This window comes from Gossypium arboreum, chromosome 10 (genome assembly GCF_025698485.1).
Source record: "Gossypium arboreum isolate Shixiya-1 chromosome 10, ASM2569848v2, whole genome shotgun sequence".
Taxonomy (NCBI): domain Eukaryota; kingdom Viridiplantae; phylum Streptophyta; class Magnoliopsida; order Malvales; family Malvaceae; genus Gossypium; species Gossypium arboreum.
The window spans coordinates 18,170,725-18,178,362 of record NC_069079.1 but is presented as its reverse complement, the minus strand read 5'-3'; the positions used below and the strand labels follow the sequence as shown (position 1 = coordinate 18,178,362).

At 34.5% G+C, this 7,638-nt stretch overlaps 1 non-coding gene across 1 annotated transcript; it reads left to right on the top strand.

Annotated features, from left to right (window-relative positions):
• The first annotated feature begins 5,319 nt into the window (after positions 1-5,319).
• Positions 5,320-5,426, top strand: LOC128283064 (small nucleolar RNA R71). The gene has a single exon (XR_008273406.1). It is a non-coding gene; the product is annotated as a small nucleolar RNA R71 (small nucleolar RNA).
• The last annotated feature ends 2,212 nt before the right edge of the window (positions 5,427-7,638 follow it).

Sequence of the window (7,638 nt, the reverse complement as noted above, 5' to 3'; positions counted from 1 at the left end):
TAGGTTTTGAGGGTTAAAAGGGTGACACGGTCATGTGAGGCCCATGTGGACTCTTCTCAGCCCATGTGCAATTAAAAAGACCAACCCAATTTTCACAAGGCCTCGGGCACGCCCGTGTGTCCAAGTCGTGTGTGATTTGCTTCGTTTCTCTCATGCTCATGTACGAGGCAGTGTGGGTCTCATGGTCTCACACACATCCATGTGTCCCGGCCATGTCCCTTGCCTATGTAACTCTCTAACTTGAATTAAAATTTAAAAATTAGCTCTAGGCCGTGTGGACCATTTAGGCCGTGTAACCTTTAAAAATTTGAAAAATTAAGTCCCAGGACTCACGCGGTCGAGGACACACTCGTGTCTCCATTCCATGTGTCTCACATGGCCATATTTTTACACCGTGTAACTCTCTTTCGATTGCTCTCTTATGCACTCGGCCTATGACATGCCTGTGTGTCCAAGCCGTGTGACTCACTGTCGATTCCCTTATTGTGCACACAGCTTGGGGACATGCTTGTGTGTCCAAGCTCTGTGGGTGAAAAATAATTTTTCTAATATTTTAATATTTTAGTTTAATTAAATTTAAAAATAACATGAAATAAAATTAAAATAAAAGTAGAAGTTAAATACTCGGGTTACCTCCCGAGAAGCGCTTATTTAAAGTCTAAGTTGGACTTACCTTGTGTATGGATATGGTGGTTTTCGGAGCCGAAGCTCCTCTCTATCATTTCTAAATTAGTCACCACTATAAAATTTGAGTTGATGTCCGTTTACCTTGAATGTTTCATATGCTGAATGTGTTACTTCTATTGTATTGTATGAGAAAATCCCACAAATAGACCATTCTATCTTAATTTCAGCTTTTCAAGAAACAATTTGAGCTTTGAATTGTATAAAAGGACACGATCCCCAACTATGAATTGTTTGGGCTACTTCAAATGAGCGTCGTGGCGTCGCTTTGTCGCTTCTTTATATGGTCTCAAGTTCTTGTAAACATTAGCTCACCACTCGTCTAACTCATTTAGCTGCAACAATTTCTTCTCACCTGCAAGTTTAGGGTCGTAGTTTAGAAATTTTATTGCCCAGAATGCTTTGTGTTCGAGTTCAAGCGATAAATGACAAGTTTTTCCATATACAAGTCTATAAGGAGATGTTCCTATTGGTTTTTTATACGCAGTCCTATAAGCCCATAAAGCGTCATCTACTTTTAACACCTAATCCTTTCTATTTTACAGTTTTTTCTAGGATACGTTTGAGTTTTCGATTTGCAACTTCGACTTGACCACTTGTTTGAGAGTGATAAAAGGTAGTTGTTCTATGATGCACCCTATAGTTCTTAAGGACCTTATCAAATTGAGCGTTAAAAAAATGTGTACCCCTATCACTAATAATCGCTCTAGGTGTTCGAAATAAAAAAAATAGCTTCTTAAGAAATTGAACTACCACTCTAGCATCATTAGTAGGTAAAGCTTGAGCTTCTACCCATTTGACATATAATCAACTGCTACTAGTATGTATTTATTACCAAAAGAGCTAGGAAATGGTCCCATGAAATCAATGCCACAAATGCAAAAAATTTCACATGAAAGCATATATGTTTGAGGCATTTCATCACTATAGAAATATTACCTGTTCTCTGGCATCTATCACAAGAAGTAACATACGTGTTAGCGTCCTTAAACAGTGTGGGCTAATAAAAACGTTATTTAAGTGTTTTATGTGCTATCCTAATCTCATTGTAATGTCCTCCTGTCGGTCATTACCGGCAGTGTTCTAAGATTTTATTCACTTCTAATTTTGTAACACACCTTCGAATTACTTGATCTGCACATACATGAAAAAGAAAAGGGTCCTCCCAAAAATAATTTTTCAGATCAACAAATAATCGCTTATTTTGATGCTACTTCAACCCTTTTGGTAAGATGTTAGCAGCCAAGTAATTCACAATATCCGTAAACCTTGGGACTTTAGAATCGGTTACAACCAAGAGTGGTTCTTTAGGAAACGAGTCATTTATCTCGTTCTCATTGAGCTCTTTGAAATAGGGATTCTCTAGTCTTGAAAGGTAATCTGGTGCAAGATTTTCAACTCCCTTCTTATCTTGGATTTCCAAATTGAAATCCTGCAATAATAAAATCCACATTATAAGTTGAGGTTTTGCATTCGGTTTTGTTAGAAGATAGCGAAGAACAGAATGGTCAGTGTAAACAACAACTTTAGACAATATTAAATATGGTTTAAATTTATCGAATGCAAAAACTACAGCTAGCAATTCTTTTTCTGTAGTAGTATAATTTTCTTGTGCATCTGTCAAAATCTTACTAGCATAATAGATTGGCTGAAAATGCTTGTCTCTTCACTGCCCAAGAACTGCACCTACTACAAAATCACTCACATCACACATTAGTTCAAAGGGTAAATTCCAATTAGGTGCAACCATAATCGGGGCATTAATTAATTTTTCCTAGTACTAAATGCTTTTAAGCATTCCTGACTAAAATCGAATGGCACATCTTTTTCTAGCAAATTAGTTAAAGGCTTAGCTATTTTAGGGAAATATTTGATAAACCTTATATAGAACCCAGCATGTCTTAAAAAGCTTCGAATAACCTTAACTGGATTAGGGGGAGATAGTTTTTTTATGGTTTCAATATTCACTCTATCAACCTCAATCCCTTTACTAGAAATTTTATGACCCAACATAATCCCTTCTTGAACCATAAAATGACATTTTTCCAATTAAGCACAAGGTTTGTTTCCTCACATCTTATTAAAACTTGTTTTAAATTTTCAAGACAAAGATGGAAAGAATTACCAAATACCGAGAAGTCATCCATAAATACCTCTGTAATGTCTTCTACAAGTTCATCAAAAATGGCTAACATGCAACGCTGAAAGGTAGTAGGAGGGTTACATAATCCAAAAGGCATTTTTACTAAGCAAACGTACCATATGGACATGTAAATCTCATTTTTTTTCTTGATCTTCAAGAGCTATCGGGATTTGAAAGTAGCCAAAAAGTTCATTTAGGAAGCAATAATACATGTGACTAGATAATCTCTCCAACATCTGATCTATGAATGGTAGAAGAAAATGGTATTTCCTCGTGGCGTCATTCAACTTCCAATAGTCAATACAAACTCTCCATCTTGTGACTTTTCTCGTTGAAATCAACTCGTTCTTCTCATTGGCCACAACAGTCATGCCTCCTTTCTTAGAAACAACCTGCACAAGACTCACCCAAGTACTATAAGAAATAGGGTAAATAACTCCATCATCTAAAAGTTTAATTACCTCTGCGTTAACAACTTCCTTCATGTTAGGATTTAACCTTCTTTAAGCTTGTACACATGGTTTGTACTCATCTTCCATTAAAATTTTATGGGTGCAAAAAGGATTAACCCTCTAATGTTAGAAATCTTTTAGGCTATAGCTCTTTTAGGTTCCTTCAGCACTTGCAATAACTCATCTTTCTTATTTGGCTTTAAATTTGAAGGAATAATTACTGGTAATGTAGAATTGTTTCCAAGAAAGGCATACTCTAGGTGATTTGGTAATTGCTTCAGTTCCAATTTGGAAGGTTCTTCAATAGAGGGTTTTAATTTTTATTCCTTGTTTACCTCAATTTCCTTATAATTTTTTTTGTTTCAGTGAAGACTCATTGGAGTCTAAATCAATTTTTGTCTCACTTATCAGAGTATTATCTCCATCTACCTCCTCTCCTTGAATAAGACATAGTTCTAACATGTCCTTATGAACGATTTCCTACGATAAATCTTGAATAACATGATCAATAAAGTCAATAAAACAACAAGAATCATCTTGTTCTCTAGAGAATCGCATGGCATCATAGATTTTTAAAATAATCTCTTCATCATCTACCCTAAGCACAAGTTTACCATCACCCACATCAATGATAGCCCTAGCATTGGCTAAAAAAAGGTGACCTAAAATTAAAGGCACCCCAACATCCTAATCCATGTCAAGCTAGGGAATATGAATTTATCTACTTTTACAAGTACATTTTCAATAATTCCCCTAAGATATTTAATAGATCTATCAGCCAAATGAATACTTGTCCTAGTAGGTTTTGGTTCCCCAAGACCAAGTTGCTTGAACATTTTATAAGGCATCAAATTAATGCTAGCACCCAAATTAGCTAATGCTTTTTCAATGTTTAAACTACAAATAAAATAGGGAATAGTAAAACTTCCTGGATCTTTCAGCTTAGTTGGCAATTTATTTTGGAGAATAGCTAAACATTTCTCATTGAGTTCTATAGTGGACAGCTCTTCAAACTTCCTTTTATTTGTTAATAGCTCCTTCAAAAATTTTGCATATGTGGGCATATGTGAAATAGCTTCAACAAAAGGTAAGTTAATATGTAATGGTTTAAAAAGTTCAAGAAATTTACCAAATTGTTCATCCATGCAGTCTTTCTTCAACTTTGTCGGATATGTGATCGGTGGTTTATATTCTTTAAGCATTGGTGTCTGAATTTCTTTAGGTTTTATCCCCTCATCATTTACCTTATCAGGTTCCTGTTGCAGCTTCTTTTTAGGTTCAACCAACACTTTCTCATTCCTTAATGTAACTGTCTTCACATGCTCTTTTGGGTTGGGTTCGGTGTTACTAAGTAAACTACCTTGCTACCTTCTAAAACCAATTTAGCAAGCTATCCAATTTGATTTTTGAGCCTATGAATTAATGCTTGCTTATTTTTCAAAGTTGTCTCGGTGTTTTGAAAACGAGTCTTTGACAACGAAATAAGTTTTGCCAACATCTCTTAAAGGTTCAGCTTCTTTTCTTGCTGATAAGGTTGTTGAAAGCCCGAGGGTTTGTGATCTTTGGTTTCCTTGACCACCGCATGAGAAATTTGGGTGGTTCCCCCAATGTGCATTATAGTTATTACTATAAAGTTTATTTTGAGGTCTAGAATTATTACCCATATAATTTATTTGCTTATTCTCCATACTAGGACCAAAGGGTAAATATTCTGAATTATTTATTCCACCTTCATTTTCATCTAATTGCATCATCGGATTTACCTGCGTAGAAAGATACAAACCATCAATTTTTTTATTTAATATTTCTACTTGGTTCGATAACATTGTGATTGCATCTAAATTAAAGACACCAGCTACTTTTATCGGCCTTGTTCTCATGACTTGCCACTGATAATTATTCAATGTCATCTCCTCAATAAATTTATAAGCCGCTTCGGGTGTTTTATTATGCAGAGTTCCACCAACTGCTGCGCCGATTAATTATCTAGTTAAGGGATTCAAACCGTTATAGAAGGTTTGAACTTGTAGCCATAGAGGTAACCCATGGTGAGGACACCTTCTCAATAAATCATTGTATCTCTTTCATGCATCATATAAGGTCTCTATATCAATCTGAACAAAGGAAGAGATGTCGTTCCTCAACTTGGTTGTCTTAGCCGATGGGAAGTAATTTAGCAAAAATTTCTCAATCATATGAGCCCATGTAGTGATGGAACCTCATGGTAAAGAGTTCAACCATTGTTTAGCTTTGTTCCTTAATGAGAAAGGAAATACCGTAAGCGAATGGCGTCATCAGTGGCGCCATTAATCTTGAAAGTATCACAAATTTCCAGAAAATTAGTCAAATGAGTATTTGGGTCTTTATCTTGCAAACTATGAACTGAACAAACTGTTGTACCATCCGAATAGTGTTCGGCTTCCGTTCGAAATTATTTGCAACAATGGTGTGTCTCACAATACTCAATTCAACCTCAGTTAAAATGGGCTTGGCATAATCGTACATAGTACGAAGAACAGGAGCTGCAGCAACTACACGAGGTAGTTGATTATTCTGATCATCACTCATCTCCTCAGTAATAATAATGTCGTCTTGTTCGTCTACTAAATTCTTTCTACTCTACCTTGCTTCTCTACTGTTTCTGTAAAGTGTACTTTCAATTTCACTGTCAAATAACAATGGTCCCGATGAGTTTCTTCTTATCATAAACTAAAAGAACCTATCAGAAGTAAATAGAAAAATAGAATGTAAAAATTAAACTAAAGCTAAAAATAAAATAAAATAAAAAACAGCTAAATTAATAAAAATAAAGTGTTCCTAATATTTTAGTCCTCGACAATGGCGTCAAAAACTTGATGGTCACTGAACTAACTATAAATACGACAAAGGCAAGGGCACCTATCGAACAATAGTATACCTACGATGAGTAAAGATATCATATCCACGATGACTAAAAGTATTAGTAATTACCTTTTTCTTATTATTTAGTCGACAAATTGGAGTGATGTGTTTTAATCTAAAAATTACTAAACTAATTTAACTAAGAATGCAATAAAGAACGAATCAAGAAAATAATCGAAAGATAACCAATGAGAGAGACAATACCCAGGAAATAATTCACCTAGCCTTCTTCTATTATTACGAATCTGAATTAAACGATCTATTCACTTATTGTTCTGATCCATAGAAATGCCTAAATTATGTTAATATCTCTTGACTCTAGGTTGATTAATTAAAATCTTTTTCTAATTAAAACCACTATCGTCACATTAACTCGATCTATGGATTCCCCTATTAGATTTTACTATAATCCAGTAGATTTATGTCGCCCTATTTTTAGGATTGCATGCAACTCCACTCAATTATGCTAGATCTACTCTTAAACAGGGACTTTTCCTCCACTGAATTAAGCACATTAAACATAAATTAATATCCTAGAAATATTAAAACAAGAAATTAACACACAAAATTGAGAACAGGAATCAAGTATTTATCATGTAAATTAGAAATCAAATAATAGAATTCGTCATAGTTTCGTCCTCCCTAGGTATCTAGGGAATTGGTTCATAATCCTAAATGAAAACATTTAAAAGTAAGAAAAACCACAAGACATAAAAAAACTCAATAAAACTTCCAAAGAAATTAAAAGGAGATCTTTAATCTTGATGAAGATCCGCTTCCGAGTTGGCTTTGATGGTGTTCTTCGAGTGTGTTCTTCAAGTGTTCTCTTCGATTTTATCTGATGGCTCCTTTATCTCTTTTTCTAATTGGTATTTATAGACTTTAGAATGCTCAGAAAGCCTAAAAATTGTGTTTTTCTGCGAGTTTGGGAAGCAAGGTGCAAAATCAACATGGGCTGGCACATGAGCGTGTGTCCAGCCCGTGTGGCTCCTGAAAACAACTCTATTTTTCCGATTTTGGCTAGTTTTTCTCTCCTTTTGCTCTCAAAATCTCTCTTAAGTATAGAAACATGAATTTAAAGGATTAGGAGCATCAAATTCACTATTTTGCATAATTAATCATCCAAAAATGCATTAAGAATGAGATTAAAATATATTACTTTTATAGCTTATCAATATCCTAATTACAAAAAAAAAATATTAAGAATGATATAAAATATTGAATGAAATGGTAAAGTTGAAGATTTAAAATTTGTAGTGTTTTTTTTAGAATAAAGCTTCATTAATAAAAAAAAAATGTGGGAAGAGGGAGAGAGTACTTAAGTCTCAAGCCATTAGGCTTACCCAAGTACAATGAGCAATGAGAACAATGAGCAATGAGCAAAAACTTTATTTGAAATAGAGACAAAGACAAAAGACACATTCATAGTAATTCGCTTGAGATAAAGCCTTACTGGCC